Below are 21096 nucleotides of genomic sequence, written 5' to 3' on the forward strand. Positions count from 1 at the left end.
GGAAAGCATCTCCTGGAGGGAGAGAGACACCGAAGATCAAAACAGGAACCAGAAGGCACTGGCCACGTGTGATCTGTAGGACGAGCACTCCAGGTAGAAGGAACAGCATGTGCAGAGATGGAGGCTGGAATGAGCTCGGTGCATTTAGGGGAGAGGAATGAGGCCAGTGTGCCAAGCCCAGAGCCTGGGAGGGGATGAAATGAGTGTCTGGCAGGGCCCGCGGTGAGTGCACGGAAGGAGCTCGCAGTGTATTCCCCAAGTGCAACGGGAAGCCACAGGAGCGTTTTAGGCAGGGAGGGGTGTGCTCTGGTCTGTGCCTTTAAGCCATCCCTCCTCCAGGCGGGTGGAAGGGAGAGTGAGTGGAGGGGCAGGGGTAGGGCAGGGAGGGCCAAAAGGAGGTGGGAAGGATGGGCTGGCCCCGCCCGGATACTGGTGGAGGTGGGAAGAATGGGGTGGATTGGAGACATATTTTAGAGGAAAAAAGCCTGGCCCTGGGTTGGTCCCGATGCCACCCCACCTGGCACCTCCAAACCCCTTCCCGCAGCCACATGGGTTCAAAGAGCGCCGCGGCCTCTAGAACAGCAGATGCCCGCCCCCCCTTGCTCTCAGCCATGTCCACTCCGTCCTAACTTGCTTTTTGCCTCACTTGGCCTTGTGGAAGGCTGTCACACTGTGTGGTCTTCTGTCCTCACACCTCTCCCACCTCACTGCAGGACTCCTAGAGGCCACTACTGCCCAGGCCACCACCCCAACCCATTCCCCAGTGCCCACCAGCCTCCACCCTCTGACCTGCTTTCCAGTGCCCACTCAGCCTCCACCCTCTGACCTGCTTCCCAGTGCCCACCAGCCTTCACCCTCCAACCTGCTCCCAGTTCCCACTCAGCCTCCACCCTCTGACCTGTTCCCAGTGCCCACCAGCCTTCACCCTCTGACCTGCTCCCAGTGCCCACTCAGCCTCCACCCTCTGACCAGCTCCCCAATGCCCACCCAACCTCCACCCTCTGACCTGACCCCCAGTGCCCACCCAGCCTCCACTCTCTGACCTGCTTCCCAGTGCCCACTCAGCCTCAACCCTCTGACCTGCCCCCCAGTGCCCACTCAGCCTCAACCCTCTGACCTGCTCCCCAGTGCCCACCCAACCTCCACCCTCTGACCTGCTCCCCAGGGCCCACTCAGGGTGCCACTCTCTCTGCTTCCTTTAGTCCCAATTCCCTCTGGCCTGTGCCCTGAAGCCCTGTTCTGGTCCCCAGCCGCCCAGCTGCCTATGGCAGGAAGCTCTTGAGAGGTTGGCAGCTGGGCTCCCCGGGGCTCCAACCTGTCTGAAAATGGAGCCTCATGGGGATGAGAAGACTGGCTTTAGGTGACAGCATTGATGGACTCAAACTCAGGTCCCTCTGGCCCCAGAGTCTGAGCAGCCTCCACATCCTGAGCCTCCTCCTTGTAAGTATTCCAAGAGTGGGGCCACCAGGCTACGGGGTGGTAACTGGACTGGTCTCCGTGAGCAAGTGCAGAGGCAGGAGCAGAACCTCACTGTGACTGGAACTCACACTCTGCACCCCTGATTCCACCAGCCTCTTGGAGCCTCAGCCTTTCTCTTCATAAAGTTCAGCCCTCTTTCTGCTGCATCAGCAGGTCCCACATGATGTGGATGGGAAGGCTCTCTAAGACCCATGAAGGTAGATGTCCAAGCATACATGAGGCCAGCTGTGACATCCCCAGGGGCTGCCATCCCAGATCTCTCTCTGCCATAACTACCATCACTACCATCACCACTACCACCATCACCATCTCCATCATCACCATCACCATTATCAACATCATCACCATCACCACCATCACCACTATCACTATCATCATCACCACCATCACCCTTATCATCATAACTATCACCATTATCACCATCAACACCACCACCACCATCATCATCATCACCATCACCATCACCACCACCACCCTCACCACCCTCACCACCACCACCCTTATCATCATCATCACCACCACCACCACCATCACCACCACCATCATCACCATCACCCGTATCACCATCATCACCACCACCACCATCATCACCATCACCTTTATCACCATCATCACCACCATCACCACCCTCACCACCATGCATCATTTATGTCCATTTCTACCCCAGAACGCTAAGGTACAAACCATCCTTATTTCTACTTTATGAAGAAAGAAACTGGGACCCAGAGAAGTTCAGCAAGGCCCATTCTCACTCAGCTGGTATAGAGCAGAGTCAACTCCCACTCCCGAACCTAAGCACTGAACATTAACAGACACCACCCTGGGACAGGAAAAGGTGTCCTGGAACCAGGCCTTCCTTCCCAAGCTAAGTCCGCAGACAGTACCCATGTGGCTGCTTGTGCAGCCAAGAGCCCCAGTGTGGACGAAGACCCTGCAAGTCTTCCCAAGTCTGTGGGGAAATCTGGCTCCCAGAATCTTCCAGAGCCCTTGGAGTATGGTGAGGAGAGGTCTTTTGTCTGCAGAGCTCAGAGCACTGGTGGAGAAAGACAGGAGGCTTAGCCTGGTCACCCCAGGCGATGTGTGCACGTGCACACGCGTGAGCACGTGTGTATACACGCATATGCATGCACTTGTGTGTGTGTGTGTGTGTGTGTGTGTGTGTTCATGGGCACACACAGGCAGACAACTTGTTTATTCCTTTATCAATGACCACACATCAACACATCAGCTAATGTCGTAGCTAGGACAATAAGCAACAAATTCATTCTGGGAATACCAGATTCTAGGAATCTCAGAATCAGAGTATCTTAGAATCATCCAGAACCTTAGAAGCTCACAATATTAGCTACAATAACCTCAGATTCTATAGCATGGTATTTCAGAGCACACGCCAGAAGCCAAGACTGTGCCAGAGTCCCAGCTCTGACACCAATCCACCTTGGCACACCACTCAGCCCGGCAGTGGCCCTCAGTGATCCTGACTACAAAGTGATGGTGACAACTCTTCCATGGCGGGACCACTGGGAGGACGAGCTGGGGCGACACTGTGAGCACCTGGCTGCACCACCAGACACCGAGCCAGCACGTGGTAGGCCCTGTGACGGTCTCCTGTGCTTGTCAGTGGGTCAGCCGTGGAATTCCAGAATCCCGGAACTCAGAAGCCCCAGAAACACAGCGGCTGGTTTTAGACTCCTATGACCTCAGAGCTCCACACAGGAGTCTCTGAAAAGAATGGGATCCCCAAAGGGGCGTAGTTGGTCACCACATGCTCATCAGCACAAAGATCACACACACACGCGCGCGTACTCACACACACACATCCATTCGCGCACTCACAGATGTACACAACCAGGCATGTACTCTCACACTCACACACACCGCGTGTACTCACACAGACCCAAACACGCACCTCACACACTCATATTCACACACACACTCACACACACTCATGCTCGCCAGTGCAGAGCCGGCATCTGGCGGCCTGTAGAAAGGTCTTTATGGGGCTGTGGGAAATGCGCCTCCCAGAATCTTTCAGCCGGCATCCCAGAGCCCCTGGAACCCTCTGTCTGCTCCCTCTTCTGCATGACAGCCCTGCAGATGCATGACGACAGCCCGCCCACCCCGGAGCCTCATCTGCCCCAGGGCCTCTTGTCACCAGCTCCCTCAACCACTCCTTGGGCGACATTTCCGGATCATCTACTCTTTGGGACCCGTCCCCAGTCACACTCAAGTTTGCTTACTTTCCTGCAAAAGGGCAGGACCAGATTGGCACCAAATAGTCCAGAGAAGAGCAGAGAGGTCACCTGCCTGATTCTGCAGTGGAGTCGTCTTTTGTTATAGCCGGGGAGCCCCAGAGCCTGGCTGCCAACCCAGTCAGACTGCAGCATCTACAGTGTATGCGGTCTACTGGCCCCCTCAGATCCTCTTCAAAGGCTCCTGTAGCCTAAAGATGAATGGCTCAAAGATGGCCCCGGATGCATGACCTGACACAAAACTTGCCCTCTCTGCCTGCACACACTGCAGTCATCTTAGGCCTGTCACCAAAATCAACAGCCAACCCCCGCTCCCAGCTTCACAGTGTTCAATGAATTGGCTCGGAACCCCCTCCCGTGGTGGCTAACAAGAGTCAGAGACAACATTATTAGTTGAGCACTTACTACGTGCCAGGCAGCTCTTTACAATCCAGCAAAGCAGGGATGCCCGGGTGGCCTAGCGGTTAAGCGTGTCTGCCTTTGGCTCAGGGCGTGATCCTGGGGTCCCACATCGGGCTCCCCGCAGGGAGCCTGCTTCTCCCTCTGCCTGCATCTCTGCCTCTCTGTGTGTCTCTCATGAATAAATAAATAAAATCTTAAAAAAAAAAAAATCCAGCAAAGTGTTTTTGCTCTCTCCGCTTTATAGGTAGGTAAACTGAGGCCCAGAAAGGTTAAGGGAAAAAAAAAAAAAAAAAGGTTAAGGGATTTTCCCAGGGTCAAGAGCTACTTAGCTACTTGAAAGAGCTAAGCGTTGGATCTGGAAGACCCAAATCCTTGTTGCCAGTTAAAGGGTCATCCAGATCAGGTGGTAGACAGGCCACCGCAGCACACCCACCCCCATTACCTGTCCACATGTCTGTCACTAGACATTGTCACTGTCAGCTCTCAGCCTTATGACTAGTGCCAGCCAGCGAGACTGTATTAGAGTCTCCATCAGTGTGTTTGAACATTTCCCAGCAGGCGACTCTGCTGATCATTTTTACTCATTCTGCAGTAATGAGTGCCTTGGGTCTTACTTCAGCTAAAAAATGAGAGTGAATGGGGTCCCTGGAGGGAGGGAGGTCATTCTAGAAGGAAGAGCACTGGATCAGGAGTCTCAGTGCCCGGGCTCGGGGCCCAGCGCCACTCTCGCTGCACCACACCGCCTCATCAAGCTTCACATCCTCGTGTATAAAATGCAGAACGGGATTCCTTGTCTACCTCACTAACGGGATAGCAAACGGGGGGAGAGAACTGGAAAGTACCTTCATGAAGGCAAAACAGTTTCAGTTCTCTGTACCAGGCCCCATGCTAGGCCCTGCAGAGACGCTTCTAAGCCTCACAGAAATCCTTTAAGGTGAAAGGAATGGTCCCACTTGTACAAGAAGCTGACTCTCCCCCAGGCCTTGCTCCTCTGGGCCATGCCCATGATCATGAACTTGCTCTTGTCTCTCCTCCCCACTAGGACAAGAGCTGAGGGATCCCGGGGAGAAGGCCTCCGTCCCTGGACCGACAGAGAGCTGCCTGTGGCCCGCCCTGCTCATCAGGACCGGCAGTCAATGAAGAGGAGAGAGGAAAGCCTGACCCTATTCTCAAAATGCATCACCAGTGAGACCACCATGGCCAGAGTACAGAAAAGGGGGCAACTGGCAGAGGTAGGGCTCTGACATGAAGGGAGAGGTCTGTGAGGCAGGGCTAGGTCGGCGCTGACTTCCAGCCCCGAAAGACCCTGGCCTCCATCCTGGAGAAACCACCCCCCTCTTATCCGGTCCTGCTCAACGAGCCCCCAAAGCCCCTCACTCCCGTTCGAGGACATCCAAACACCTTGTGCCTTCAAGCCCTCCCCAGGCTGTGTCGCCTACACACCAAGCAGAGTCCCGGTCTCCCGGCCAAGGGCACAAGAGAAAGCCAGGCCCTGCATCCATGTGCCCACACAGCACCTGGCCCAGAGGAGGCCCTGGGCCCCCCACCCCAGGGGCACTGGGGCAGATGTTATCTGCTCCCTGTTGTTCACCGCTGTGTCCCCCAGCAACCAGAACAGGGGTTGGCACATAGTAGGTGCTTCATAAATACAGGAGAGAGAGAAAAGGGAATCGGCTTTGTTTTCTTCCTTCCTCAGACTGGCAGCCATGAGGGGGAGAGACTGAGCCCACATCTTCCTGGATATCAGCATCCACAGGCCCACGGACCTACAGACCCATGGATCCAAGGCTCCACACATCACAGATGCACAGACACGTACACCCACAGATCTGCAGATCCTTGGACCCACGGACCTACAGATGCACACACACCCACACACACACACCCTCTACCGAGAGCCACAGACGGTGGATCCCGGGGCACGGACACACCGACCGCACACCCAGGGCGCCCTGGACGGTGGACACAGGGTTGAGGGAACAAGGCAGGAGCAGATCCTGGGAACGTGCTTGAAGAAAACATTCTGCAGAAAAGAACTGGAGGGAGGAGAGGGGTCAGAAAGGAGCAGCGGCGAAGGAAGGACAAGAAAGGAAGCAGGGAGGAGGAAAGGAGATGGAGAAGAGGGCAGGAGGACCCTGCTCTCCCTACAGCCTGCCGGCGGCTCCCTGGACCCCCACACCCAGCCTGGCATCCCCTCCTTCCAGACGCTGTGGTAGTGTCTGAGCACCCTGAGCTGGGGGCTGGGCACTCGGAGAACAAGCGGGCAGAGGGGAGGCGGCCGGGAATCCAGGAGCCCCACAAGAGCCTGCTTTGTCACCTTGGCAAGCATTCAGAAGCTGCCTGGGGGCGGGAGCTCTTCCAGGGTGGGGGAGAACCCAAGTGGTGTCCAGAAACAGACTTTCCCGGGAGGGCTGAGCCCCAGGGGAGTCCCACTTGGGGTGCAGGGCACGGGGTGAGGCTGGCAGAGATGGCAGTGGAGGCGGCATGATGAAGGGGCCTGGGGGAGTCACAGGTGGTGACGCCCTGCACTCAGGGTGTGGATCCGGTACAGGAGGCAGAGGAGCTGCAGTCACAGCTGTCCCCAAACTGCTCCCCGCTTGGCTGTGGGCTCCCTGGAGGAGTCCGTCTGGAGCCCATGATGGAGGCTGAGAGAGGAGCAGTTCTCACAGCCACCTCTGCCCCCACATGCCCACCCAAGGTCAAGGGGAGTCAGGGCACCCGGACTGGGGAACTGCTGCCTGGTGCCCCCTGGTGGGCCTAGAAGATGCCCTCTCAGAAGCACCTAGAATGGGTGGGAAGGATCCAGGAGGGGCCTCCTGCCAACCCTCTAGCCCCTCCCCAAAGCTGCCCCTCGGGGTGCCCAGGGGCAGGCTCTGAGCAGCCAGGAAGAGAGTGCAGGGACTCAGTGTGGGGCTCAGGCTCTCTGGGGCATGTGTGCCCGGGGCCTCATGAATTTGGTGCCAGACGGCTCAGCACCACCCCCCCAGGATGTGCTCCTCCCTCTTCCTCTTCCTCCCCCGACTGCAGCCTCAGAATTGGTCCCTACTCTGTGTCGCCCTACCCTGTCACCCACTGGCATCCCCTCCCTCTGGCTCAGCCTGGATGGTGGAGGCAGGAAGGGGACAGGAAGGTAGCCGGACTCCCCACCCTGTCCCCAGCCCAGCCCAGGTCCTGTAGTCTGAACAAAAAGTTTATCCTGAAGGGTGGACGAGTTTCCAAAGCCAGTCCTTGGGGCTGAGGGGAAATATTGATCCAAGAGGTGACTTGACAGTGTGGGCAGGGCCTGAGGATTGCAGCCTCGGGAAGCAGGCCTGAACTCCTGGGCCAGACCCTTTCCTGCGGGCCCAGCCCATGGCCCCACATCCCTATCTGCACAGCATCCCGGCTCCCAGGTGGCGCCAGTATCTGCTGGGTGAATCCTCAGGACGGTGAGAGACAGAAGGACAGCCCCGCTCCCTGCTCAGGCCAACCTGAGCACTCCAGCCCTAGGACATTCCTCACATGGCGTGTCAGACCCCATCACACCATACAGGCACAGACGCAAGCAAGCTTTCTCTCTGTCCCTCTCATTCTCTCTCTCTCTCACACACACACACACCTGGACCCAGAACACAGACTCACACAGCCAGGATATGGCTCAGAGGTCTCCCCACATGCCAGCCTCATGCCCGGCTTAGAGCCCCCCAGGACCCCGAAAGGAGGAGAAAGACACAAGCAGAGCGGCTCACTGATACCTCAGCCTGGGCCCATCCAAAAGCCCCCTCCCCGGGCATATGCTCCCCCCCCCAAGAGGCCTGCCCACCCCCTGCCAAAGCCTCTTGCCCCCCACATCCCCCGACACACCACCCAGCAGACAATTAAAACCCAATCATCATAAACACTCATTATATAACCAGCCCCAACCTGCCGAGGATTTCTTTTACCCCCTAGAGTCCCGCTCCAGCCCCCGGCCTGGCCTCCTGCAGTGAAGCCTTGAGTCCCCCCAGGTGCTGACCCGCCGGCCCACCACCACCTCTGCCTCCAGGAAAGTTGGGCCGCCGGCTTCCCCCATCCAATCCCCCGCTGCTACCGTCCCTCCGCCAGCCCGCCCGGCGCAGCCCTCTGGACGCCGACACCGCCCTGGGCCGGTGGCCGCAGAGCCGCAGCAGCGGCGGGACCGCGGGGCGGCGGGACGGCCGGACCCAGCCCGGACCCAGCCCGGACCCAGCCCGGACCCAGCCCGGACCCAGCCCGGACCCCCGCCGGCAGCCTGACTTGTTGAATCCATTTCTGCGGCGCCGGCTCGCGGCTTCGGCGTCGGCACCGAGAGAACTTTCGTGGCCTTGGAGAAGGGACCGGTCAAAGTTTCCCGTCCTTCCTCCCGAGGCACCTGCCCGACAGCACGGGAGGGGCCGACCCGCTGGGCACGCGTGTGTCGGGGCCGCGGGGGGCGGGGAGTCGGTCCCAGAAGCAAACAAACAAACGCCTCAGAGCCACAGACCCGACGCGCTAAGAACCGGCCTCGGAGCGGAGCCCCCGCCCCCACCTACCTGCGCACGGACCCGGCAGGGCAGCAGGGGTCGTCCGGGTGGAGGCGCGGGGACGCCGCGTGCCCCGCAGCCGGAGAGGCAGGGACCCCGGCCCCGCCAGCCGCCGCCGCCCCCCGCCGGTTCAGGATCAGCTGAGCCCCTGGGGCGCGCGGGGCGGCGGGCGGGGGGCGGCGGGCCCCGGGGCCCGGGCCATGGCGGGAGGGCGGCGAGCCTGGGGCAGCGGCGCGGAGCCGGCGGCGCGGACGAGCGGCGGACGGCGCGGGAGTTGGAGCGCGCGGCGGGCGGCGGGCGGCGGGCGGGCGGGCGGGAGCGCGGCGCTCCGGGGCCGGGGCCGGGCCGGGGGGCGGGGGCGCCGGGACCCGGCGGGGGCGGGGCGGGGCGGGGCGGGGGCCCGGGAGGACCGCGCGGCGGCGGCGGCGGCGGCGGCGGCGGCGGCGGCGGCGCGGGGTCGGGGCCGGTCTCGGCTCGGCTGGGCTCGCGCCTCCGGCCGCGGGCTCGAGGCGCGGGGTCTGCGCGCGGCGGGGGCTGCGGAGGAGCCCGAGCGCCCGGCGGTGCGGGGACGTGCGGCGGCGGCGAGACCGAGCCGCGCCGCGTGCGAGGCAAAGCCGTCCTTATACTGACACCAAATGTCTTCGGGGAAAGCTGCAGGCGCGGGACGCCGGGGGGAGGCGGGAGGCGACAGACAGGCTCCGGCGGCGGCTGAGCCCCCACGCCGCCCCCGAGGGCGGGAAGCCCCGGCCTCGCCGCCTCCCCCCGCAATTCAGGGGCGCGCCGGGGGAGGGTCCTCTCCAGGGGCTGCGTCATGCGCAAGGAGGGAGGGACCCCATGACCGACCACCCTCGGGTCCCAGGTGCCTGCTCGGCGCGTAACACTTTGGATTCTCACCCAGGTACTGTGAGATGGGGGGGGGGGGGGGGGGGGGGCTCCACCGCCCAGGAGGGGCGCTGCCCAGCTGAGGCCACGGCTCGGAAATGGTGGAGCAGGCCGCCACTGGGCTCCAAAGGCGGCTCTAGGGCCCGGGCAGCTTCGGGCAGCTTCTCTCCTCTCGCTTCTTCCCCGCATCTGTGCTGTTTCCCAACCTTTAGGGCTTGACTGAAAGGCCACCTCCTCCAGGAAGGCTTCCTGGAGGCCTCCTAAGTAAAACTGATGCTTCTTTCTCCAGCTTCAAATGCCCCTAGCCTCTCCACTTCCCCTGGGCAGCCTGGGCCACAGGAGCCTGATGGATAGGACGCACTCAGCTCAGCCCTCTCCATCCCAACCTCATCTCCTTGGAAAATTGGGGGGGGGGGGGCGGGGCTGCGGTTGGGGGGAGCTAATCCTGAGGATATTGAGGCCTGCCTTGGGGCCACCTGGCCTGGCAGGTGGGCAGAGCTGTGGACGAACAGGGACTCAGATTTGATCCCAGCTCTGTGGCTTCCTGACTGAGAAAGCCCCTTAAAATCTCTGAGCCTCAGGTTCCTCATCTGTGAAATGGAGCTAAAAGTTCACACTTAGCAGAATGTGAACAGTCCCTAAAGGGCTTAGCACCATCCCTGGCATCTAGTAGGTGCTTCACAAACATTCATCCCTTCCTACCCTTTCATCCATCCAGGGAGACAAGACAAAACTTTGTCACCGGACCACAATGAAAGGTGTTGTAGGCATGGAGTAAGCGGGACAGAGGGTGTCCCCTTGTGAGGTGGATTTATGTCAGAATGGAGTGGCCTTCAGATCAGGGGTCTTCAAGCGACAACCTCACCAAGGGCAGGAGGCTCACACTGTGCCTCGAGTGCTCACATGAGACTGAGATAAGAGAGGTGATGGGCAGAGAAACGGCTTCAAGGAGGAAGAAAGGACACAAGCAAAGGCACGGAGGTGAGAAATCAGGTGGCCGGGGCAGGCACTCTGGCCCTGACCCACCGAGTGCTCAGCTAGAAAGCCCTAGGCCCGGGACAGTGACAGCAATCAGACAGCAAGTCAGGGAGAAGCTCCCGAACAGGGCTCGCTTTCTCTCCATTGTCCTCTGGCAGCATTTTCCTAAAGTTCAAAAGACTGGACAGGACCTTGAGTAAGCCGCCAGATAGTGAATTCCCAGGACTGAGTCTTTTCAGCTCCACCTCCCAAAGCAGCCGCCCAGCCCCTGCTCGCATGCCTGGGGTGACACTGATCTCACTACTTCCCTGGGCAGCTGCTTTGCTCTCCGAGCACCTCTGATCCTTCAAAGTTCTTTTTCATATTTAAGGAGAAACTGACTCCTTCCATGATTCTAGTGCGCTCCTCATCCTTGGAGGACTGACACCCCTTCCCCAGCCACCCTCAAGCATCCACACACTGGCGAGAAGTTCTGCTTAATGTCTACCCTAAATACTTTCTGCCTTCATTGTCCATTCTTTCATCCTTCTGCCCTCAGCATGGTGGTGGGTTCCATGCACGGGAGGCTGCAGACAGATTAAAGGTCATAGAAGAAGTGGGGACAAAGAGGCGACCCTCAATCCTGCTGGCAGATGGGATTGCAACTCCAGGCCCGGGCCAAAGGCCAGGCTGTGGCAGTCCCTCCCGGAGGCCCTCGCTGGCGGCGAGAGCTTCATTTATTCATTATTGCTATTTATATTGTGTCTGGTATTTGCAGAAGGCTGCAGCAGCCTCACTCACTCATTAGGCCCCGCCGTGCCCTGGGAGCAGCGGCCTGCCAGGAGGACAGTGGGGTGGACCCCGGCCTGGAGTCCTTAGTGCACCCACCTGAGCTGACAGCTGGGCCAGGCTCCCTGTCCCCTCTCGCGAGCACCCAAACCCAACCAGGCCCTCACTCGCTACTCCCAGAGCAGCCCGGGCTCCCTTCTGTCCCTGGGAGAACTTTCCAGCAATTGGAGTAGCTAGAAGGGTAGGACGAATCTATTAAGGGGGATAAGCAAGCTGGGGCAGAAGAAAACTGGTGCAGAATTCCTGCTGCAGAACACGAGATGAGGTCCCTTCCAGGATAAAGATCCTAAACACACAGAGACAAAGATGCCAATCCTCAAAATCCACACTGATTTGTTTCCCAAACACAAAGCATTGATCTGCACCAGGTCCTGGTTTAAGCCCTTGACAAATTTTGACGAATTTAATCCTTTCCACAATCTTTTTAATCGTCACTGCTGTTTTACAGACGAGGAGCATCGGCACAGAGAAGTCAGGTAACTTGCTCAAGATCACACAGCTGATACACAGGAGAGCTGGCATTTGAAATCAGGGCATTTGCCTCCAGAATCTGCTCTTAACTAGGATTCTGAATTCTAAGATTCAAAAATTCTAAGAGTGGAAGTGTCCAGGATTCCAAACCGGTTGAGTGGCCTCACCTATCAGAGTAGAAAGGGATCCGGCCAGTGGTACCCTCACATAGGCCACTCTGTACCCCTTTAGAGCACAGTCTGACCCCTGGGGCATGGAAGGGACTGCTCTCAGAAGCCAAGCAGCAACCTGGACACCTAAGGACCAGGCCCCAGGAGCAGCCCACCGTGATAGGAGAAAACCAATGGCAGAAAATGAACCTCAACATCCCGAAAGCCTTTATTAAGCACCCACTGGGTACTGGGCCTGTGCCAAGGCCGGAGGATGTTATGAGATGAAAGCTCTGGAAAAGCTGACTATGGGTGAAACAGGGAGGGGACTTGGAGGGTGGGCCGAGGGGGTTGCAGAGGGGATTGGGTTCTAAGAGCCCAAGAGCCCAATCTAGGGGTCGTGGCTGGATGGGCCGAGGAAGAAGAATGGGAGTTTCAGAGGGGAAGTGTGGACAGTGAAGGGAGAGGGGAGGAGAGACTGCAAAATGGATGGAGGCGGGGTCACACCAAGGGGGAGTCCTGGGGAAGCACCCCAGAGAGGGGTGAAGGACTCTGAAGCGAGTAGCTTGCATGGCTGTAGCACCGGTTCCCCTCTCCGTGGAAGCCCCTGGAAAGTCAACTAGACACACATACCACACACACACACACACACACACACACACAGGCCTGGTGCAAGTGAGTGTCCTGTGTGTGGATGTCAAGAAAGTTGCTGACAGGGACAACCAGCCCTGGGACCAGCCAATCCATCCCCCCAACTGGACTAAGCTGGCAGGAGCAAAGGTCAAAGTCAGAGAGGCCCAGGGGGACCTTAGCATCCCCCCCAGGGGCGCTGTGGCCACAGAAATCCTGACCAGTCAGGACAGATGAGGTCTTACCCAAGTAGGGAGCAAGGGCACCCTCCCTCCCCATCCACAGGTACCTAATTTACACCGTTAGCCCATTTGATCCTGGCAACAGTTCTGGGTGAGAGGTACCATGAAGCTCATTTTATAGACGGGAGAACCAGCATCCAGAGAAATTAAGTAAATTATCCAGGGTCACTCAGCTAATGAGCAGAGGCAGAATGCCATGCCAGCGTGTGTGTGTGTGTGTGTGTGTGAGAGAGAGAGAGAGAGAGAGAGAGAGAGAGAGATCCTTCTATCCTTCTCCCACCTGCCCAGGAAGGAAGCTGGAGTCAGAGAGAGGGAAAGGGGACAGAACACAGGATCCTCAGGTTGTTGCCAGGCGGGAGGTCCCTGACTCTCATCCAGAGAAGACCATTTGATGCCCTAGAAGCTTCTGGTTTGTTTTTGTTTTTGTTTTTTAAGATTTTATGTATTTATTCATGAGAGACAGAGAGGGGCAGAGACACAGGCAGAGGGAGAAGCAGGCTCCATGCAGGGAGCCCGATGTGGGACTTAATCCCGGGATTTCAGGATCACACCCTGTGCTGAAGGTAGACGCTTAACCTCTGAGCCACCCAGGCGTCCCTGACCTAGAAGCTTCTGGATGGAGCTTGAAGAATCCAGTCTGGGCACATCTGGAAAGGGCTGCCAGTACCCCAGCAGTCTACAACCAGCAAGGGCGGGGACGGAGCAACAGTGGGTTTATTCCAGTGTGAATGTCAGACGGAGGAACTGCAGCAGGGGACTGTCCAAACCCCCACCCCAGGCAGAGACACCAGAAGCCCCCCACCCTCCACCACTGCCCCCTGCACATATGACTGCTGTTTGACCAGTGGCACATCATCTCCTAGGTGCCTCACCACATCCACCATGCACTACCTGGCATGCAGTAAGTGCTCAATATTTGCTGAGTGCATTTCTTGAGTGCCAGTGCTCTGAGCAGTCATTTCCAGGTCTATTTTACTGATGCAGAACTTGAGGTCATGCAAGGTGATGCAGCATGCCATCCATCGGTCACGCCCGATGAGTGCTCAGTGACATTTATTGACCACCTACTATGTGCAAGGTGTTGGACATACAGTGATGACAAAACCCAGCCCAGTGGGGAACAGCCATGTTTAGACAACCCGGGGTAAGTGGAGTAGAAGAGAAAACCATTGTTTCTGGTGTGGGAGGGTTGGAGAAGGCTTCCCACAGTAGTGTGACCAGTGACCACATAAAGGCTTGGAGGGAGGGCAGGGGCTGCGCAGATAAGAGTTTTACTCCAAAGCATTGAAGGAGGGTGGTTCTGGGCAGGCATTACAGCAGGTGCAAAGGCCCAGGGGTAGGAAGGAGCAAGGCTTGTTGTGGGAACAAGAGGAAGTCCCACTGTGGTCAGGCCAAGTGTCTGAATGCCAGGCTGAGGGAAGTGTGAGTGGGGAGGGGCCCTGCCCCGGTGCTGAGTGAGCTGATTGCAGAGGCCAGGTGAGAGGCCGCACTAGCCTGGGCTGCACTGCTGGCAGGATGGCTGAGGCAGATTGGAGGGATGTTTCAGAGGGCAGAGGAACAGGACTTGGAAACTCAAGGAGGTCGGGGAGGACCCTGGTTTCAGGGGACGAGAGAGGTGAAAGGAGCCGAGCTCAGGAACGGTGGAGCCCAAGGGGCGAGAGGGAGGGAAGGAGGGAGAGAATTCAGCACAGTTGTGGGCACCCCGACCTCAGCTTTATTCCCTCTGCCCCTGGGGGTGTCTTTCTTCTTCTTCCGATCCTCCAGGTCACTCCCTTCCTTCTGGGCTGTTTCTCTGCCTTCCTCTTCCTCTGACTCTGTCTTTCTTCCTCCATCTCCCTCCTCTCTCTCACTTCTCCTTCTCTGCAACCCCGTCTCCTGGGCATCTATAGCTGCCTGTCTGTCTATTCCGCTCCCTGTCCCCATGCTCTGTGCGTGCATGTGTCTCTCACGCATGTGCGCGTGCTCTCACGCCCTCTCTCTCTCTGCTCCTCCTGCTGCTTGGAGAAAGAATAATAGAGCAGGCAACTCTTCCTTTTATCCCTGGCTGGACAAAGGCCGGCACCCTGGCAGTCCAGCCTCAGGAAGCCACCTTCAATGTCACCATCAAGGAGAGATGAGTGTGGGTTTGTGCGGGTGCAAGCCGGCTCAGGGCTGGAGAGGCTGGCCCAGGTTGGCCTTGGCCCCTGCCCTACAACCTTCTGACCCCGGATGGCTCAGGATGGGCATTTTAGGGAGCAGGCTGGCTTTCCCCGGAGGCAGGGTGGGCACCTCCTCAGCCTCCTAGAGGGCCTGAAATTCTACCATCAGGGCTGTGGTCCTTTTAAGGTTTTGATCTTTTTTAAAACTGGAAAACCCCACCCCACTGTACCCCCCAGGAAGGATCACAGAGCTAAGGATCTCGGAGATAGTTCCCCAGCTGAGAGGGCCTGCTCTGTGTCCATGCCAACTCTGAGTTTTAGAGAATAATCCCCAGCCCTGCCCTCTCTTTATTGATGTCTTGGGGTGGGGGGTGGATAGAAAAAGCCATAATCAGGGACAGCCCCGGTGGTGCAGTGGTTTAGCGCCGCCTGCAGCCCGGGGTGTGGTCTTAGAGGCCCAGGATGGAGTCCCCCCATCGGGATCCCTGCATGGGGCCTGCTTCTCCCTCTGCCTGTGTCTCTGCCTTCTCTCTCAATCTGTGTGTGTGTGTGTGTGTGTGTGTCTTTATGGATAAATAAATAAGTAAAAAAATCTTAGAAAGAAAGAAAGAAAGAAAGAAAGAGAGAGAGAGAGAGAGAGAAAGAAAGAAAGAAAGAAAGAAAGAAAGAAAGAAAGAAAGAAAGAAAGAAAGAAAGAGCCATAATCAAATGTCTCCACCTAGAGAGTGCCTTGGAATCCTCAAGCCCAGCTCAGACATCTCCTCCTCTGGGATCACACCAGGCCAAGTCAGGGGTTCCTCACTCCACATCCCCGCCCTGTCCAGTCTTGATGGCCTACCTCTCTGCTCTGCTCTTGCTAGGCTGGGAGACTTGCAAAGAATGGGCATAGTGTAGGTACCAGAGGTCAAGTGAATGAATGATGATCACACAGGAGGATATGGCAGGGTATCTTGGTCTCTTTAGCAGCTCCTTTTTTTTTTTTTTTTTTGAGTATTTATTTATTGAGACAGAGTGTGTGCACAAGCAGGGGGAGAGAGAATCTCAAGCAGACTCTGCTCTGAGTGCGGGGACCCCAACACAGGGTTCAATTTCATGACCTGGAGATCATAACCTGAGCCAAAATCAAGAGTCAGACACTTAATCAACTGAGCCAACCAGGCACTCTTTCAGCAGCTCATTCTGAGCCCCAACTGTGTGTGTCAGACACAGTTCCAGGCCCTAGGGGTACAGCAGTGAATAAAATGAAGTCCTTGCCTGCATGGAGCTTATATTGGAGTAGGTGAGTCAGAAAATACGTGAGATAAATACATGAGAGGCACCTGTGTGGCTCCGTCAGTTAAGCATCTACCTTGGGCTCAGGTCATGATCCCTGGGTTCTGGGTTCAAGCCCCAAATCAGGCTCCCTGCTCAATTCTCCCTCTCCCTCTGCCCCTCCCTCTGCTGGTGCACTCACTCTCTCTCTCTCTCTCTCTCTCTCAAATAAATAAATAAAGCCTTAAAAAAAAGAAAGAAAAAAACCAGGGTTGGTTTTTTTTTTAAGATAAATACATGAAATATATAGGACATCAGATGATGATCAACCTGTAAAGAAAAATAAAACAAGGGAAACTGGTGGAGAATAAGGATGGTGGGGTCATTTGAAGTGGTAACAGATCTCCGGGGCTGCCTGGTAGAGAAGGCGCCCTGTTCATCAGTCCCCACCCACCCAGGGGTCAGAGGAGTAATGCTTTCTCAGGCAATTCCTTGGTCCCTGATGTAAAGTCTGAGTGTAGCCACCCAACTGAAGGCCCAGACACTTCTCCATTCTGGGTGAGCAGAGCCTGAGCTAAAATGGCCCGCCCAGAGTCTCGGCCAGGCTCACCCCTGCTGTCAGTCTCTCCCCTTTCCTCTCCTGCACTGTCCCCGGGGCACACCCACTCACACAGATGCCCACTATTCCCTTTGGTAAATCCTTTCCAGGATTCCCCCATATTGAAGGCAGAGACATGGACCGTGGTGAAGGTATTAGAGAGGCCCGTGGAGCAATGGAGGAGGAAGGGGCGCACCTTGACAGATATTTGGGAGGTTTCCTGCAGAGAGCAGCTTTCAAGATGTATCTCAAAGGTGGGAGTGGAATCCACTGATGAAGATACACCTCCAGTGAGGGTATCCAGCCTCCAGTTCTGTCTGAACATTGGCAAAAATTATAAATACACAGTGGGGGAAGCAGCAAGAGCCCCACTGAGGCAGAAAAGCAAACACCTAACACAGAGGCCTTGGATATCCCAGTGCCCAGCCTGTCCTCATCACTCTCCTTCTGCACCTCTGCACCCATGAATTCCCTTGCTACCTTTCCCCCAGCCTGGCAAGGTAAGCAGGGTCATCAGGTTCATCACGTCAGCAAGACCCAGAGAGGCCAAGAGACTGGCCCAAGGTCACACAGCAACAAGTGGCAGGGCTCAAAAGTCATGCCTGGGTCCATTCTCTAGACAGCCTGGAACCCATAGCTGCCTTGCCCGCAATCTATTAGGGCCAGAGATTCTTCTGCACCGCAAACCCCCACTGGAAACTGGGGAAGGGGTTCTCTACTACTAAACCCTGAACATTTACTTCTGGGGGCACAGAGCTACCCTTCCCCCAAAGGGGATGAAACACACAGAGACACTGACACACACACAATCCTCATACTCTCATGTGTGCACTCACACAGACACACATATTGACACATTCACACAGGCTCACAAACACCGCAGACACCCTCACACATACACCCAAACAGATATCATTTTTGTTAAATACACCCTCACACCAAGAGACGAATTCACACAGACACATGCACACCCCCTCTCAAGTACACACAGACACATGCATGTTATTATTACTAGGTTCAAACAAATACAAATGCAAGTGTAAAAATACCCTTTCCCAAATGCACTTGGAGAGAGGGAAAGATGTATTGAAACGTGTGAGAGAGAGAGGAAAAAGAAAAAGAGAAGAATAAAAATGGGGGGGGAGTATCAAGGAAAAGATCGAGAGCATGCAAGGGGAAGGGCAGATCTGGGAGGGAGGGAGTTTAAAGCATCAGCCAGAAGAGATTTAGGGAGAATGGTGGGAGGGGAGAGATGGGGAGGAGAGATTAGGAGATAAGGAGGCATTAAGGGGATGGTGTGAGGAGGGGGAGGGAGAGGGGAGTGGGAGAGAAGAGGGGAAGGGGGAGAGGGGAGAGGGGAGGGAGCCTGTGATTGGAGAGCCTAACTTTAGCTGCAGCAGCACTGATGACTCACGCTTGGGGGGGAGCATTGAGTCCGCTCCAGGTTTCTGTTTATATACCTCGATGAGCTAAATATACAGGCTAAGGGGTTCTTCTGTTCTAGTCCAGCAGCTCCTCTGCGTTCTCCCTCCGCCCTCGCCTCTCCTCCCCAGCACACACACAAACACCCTTGGAGCCCCCGCCTCTCCCTCTCCCAAGCCCGCCAGGCCCTGTCTGTGTCCTCCTGCAGCAGCCTGCACACACCCTGCCCTTGCCTACAGCTCTCCCCACCAGGGTAGTGGCTGCCAAGAGCTGACCGTGGGGTTTGGCTCCAAGCTCAGAAATGACATGGTCTAAACCGCCCCTTTCTGAAGCCAGGGGGTCAGGTGGGAGGGGCGGGAATGTTTGCCCAAGGTCACACAGCCTGCAAGTAGATGAGCCACACCAGATCCTCCTGTGACTGCCAGGCCAGACAATCCGCCCTGGGAGCCAGGGGCCTGTGAGAGCCTGGGGTGGTGGGGCTGAGTGCCCCGGGGCAGGCAGGCTAGGGGCTGGAGAAGGGAGAGTGGGGCCCAGAGGGAGAGAGATCACAGCCAAGGCTTTTGGAGCTTGGAAGAAAGGGAACTGGGTCTGTGTGCTAGGAGAGGATGGGGAATGGGATCATCAAGAGTCTTGGGAACAAAGGAGAGAGTTCCATTGGAAAGATAATCTCTGGGCCTGGGGAGAGCTACTCTGACAACATCAGCACCCCAACCTGGCTCCCTGCGCTCCACCTCTTGGGTGACCCGAGGCCACCCACCCAGCCCAGCGGAAGCCTGAAGAGTCCCCGCCACTGGGCAGGTCCGGTGTCGCTGTCCGCGGTGCTGAACCTCCCGCCGCCTCTCCGCGGCCTGGCTAGCGGCTCGCCTCCCACCCAGACCTCTCCCTGCAGTCCAGCAGGGTTGGAGGGGGAGGCGGTGGTGGGTAGGAAGGGGAACAGGGAGACTAAGGACAGGGATTATGGTGGAGGTGGCCCCAGCCAGAGGTCTTCAGGGAGAGAGAGCGGTATCTTCTTTGACATCGTTCTCAAATAACCGCAGTGACCAAGAACACCGGAAGTGAAGATGGCTGACAAGTCGAGGAACCAAGGCGGAGTGAGATGTCTGCAAAGCTGGGCAAGTGTTGACACGCACAAATGAATCCAGGCCAGAGGGCGAAACTGGGCAGGCTGGGAGTAACATCCTCGGCAGAGTTGAACCGAAGCACTTCTAGTTTTCCTGTGTTTTTATGACCCATCTTGGTGAAAAGGCTGTGAGTTTTCACACTGTCAGAACAAACAGCCAGGACTTGTTTCCCAGGGTGCGTGGCTGTTTCATGGACTCCTCACAGCTACATCACATTTCTGACAATTTTGAAATCTTTGTTTTCCTCTGGGAATGTAGAAGAGCTGTAACCCTCTCTTTCCCATCACATGCCAGGCTCAAAAGCCTCTCTCACTGGCACACATCTGCCCCCCAATGCTCCACTTAACACTTGCCCCATCCCTGCATGCTTACTCTGTGAGCAAGGAGTGTGTCACAGGTGTTCAAAGGAAAAGGTCTCCAATTTTTTAGATAGAAATTTACTACCTGGGCAGCCCGGGTGGCTCAGTGGTTTAGCGCCGCCTTCAGCCCAGGGCGTGATCCTGGAGACCCGGGATCCAGTCCCGCATTGGGTTCCCTGCATGCAGCCTGCTTCTCCCTCTGCCTGTGCCTCTGCCTCTCTCTGTGTGTCTCTCATGAATAAATAAATAAAGTCTTGAAAAAAAAAAAGAAATTTTAAGGTTTAAAAAAAAAAGAAATTTACTGCCTAAAGCAACCTTAAAGACAATTTAATACAATCTTCCCCCTCCCTACTTTGCCTCATTTTGCAGATGAGAAAAATTGAGGCTGAGAGAGGAAGGGATCTGTGCTAGGTTGTCCAAAGAGATCATGGGCATCCAGAAGCTGCCTGAGACTGTGAGGAGCAAGTGGGGAAGAGGCCAGCTCTCTCTCCCAGGCCCCCAGACCCCAGCTTGGCCACACACACCCGCCCTTCAGGAGATCATCTTTGGGTTCTGGCAGAAAGATGGCCCCACCTCCCCTTCTCCACCACCCTACCTGCCAGAAGATCCCAGCCTTCAAATAATGAACGATTCCTAATTTAATTACATTTTTAATTCATTTGAGTCTCTGAGGAGCACTGAGCTAGTCTGAGGAAACGCTCAGTAGTTCCCAAGAGGGAGAGAGGATTTCCTTTCCTGTTTCAGAGAAGAGAGAGGGAGAAACCAGGTCCCATTTTCCTTTGGGACTGCATATGCCTCCTACTTTCCTTGCAGGCAATCCCTCCATCAGACTTGGTGGGACAAGCAGGATCTGGGCAGAGGACAGGGAGGCAGTTGGCGAGGAAGCAAGGAGCAGAGGGGAAGTCCCCACCTGAAATTTTAAAAGACAGTCCTCACACACACACCCAGGGAGTTGGTTGCAGACTGCCATGTACTGAGGCATCATAATTATTGTGATCACTTCTTGAAGATCTTCTCTTGTCCGACATTTATTTTCTCTCTTGTCGGACACTTCTCTTATCTGACTTAACTTAAACCCCACAATTTTACCATCTACTTTTTTTTTTTGCAAAAAAGAAAATAAAGGCTCAAAGAAGTGACTTGCCCAAGGCCACAAGGTAGGTAAGAGGCATGACCAGGACTCAAAAGTGCTCTTCTGGGCTTGAAGCCCCTGCCCACAAGCCCCACCCCACCCCACCCCACCCCCACACACACACATACACACACATCTCTGACAAGGAATCCCAGGGGGTGTCTAATCCAAGGATGCTGGCACTCTAGGGATGAGCCTCTCGGAAATGTTTGTGAAATCTTGTGCTCCTGTGCAAATTTCCT

At 56.4% G+C, this 21096-nt stretch overlaps 1 protein-coding gene across 1 annotated transcript in view; it reads right to left on the minus strand.

Annotated features, from left to right (window-relative positions):
- The window catches only part of CACNA1I (calcium voltage-gated channel subunit alpha1 I), a 117903-nt gene extending 109105 nt beyond the window's left edge, over positions 1-8798 (minus strand). Inside the window, exon 1 of the mRNA XM_077915840.1 lies at positions 8663-8798. The gene's annotated coding sequence lies outside the window, so the exon portion shown is untranslated. The remainder of the gene's footprint in view (positions 1-8662) is intronic.
- Positions 8799-21096: the final 12298 nt, after the last annotated feature.

The sequence above is a fragment of the Canis aureus genome, chromosome 11 (genome assembly GCF_053574225.1).
Source record: "Canis aureus isolate CA01 chromosome 11, VMU_Caureus_v.1.0, whole genome shotgun sequence".
In the NCBI taxonomy this organism is placed as follows: Eukaryota; Metazoa; Chordata; class Mammalia; order Carnivora; family Canidae; genus Canis; species Canis aureus.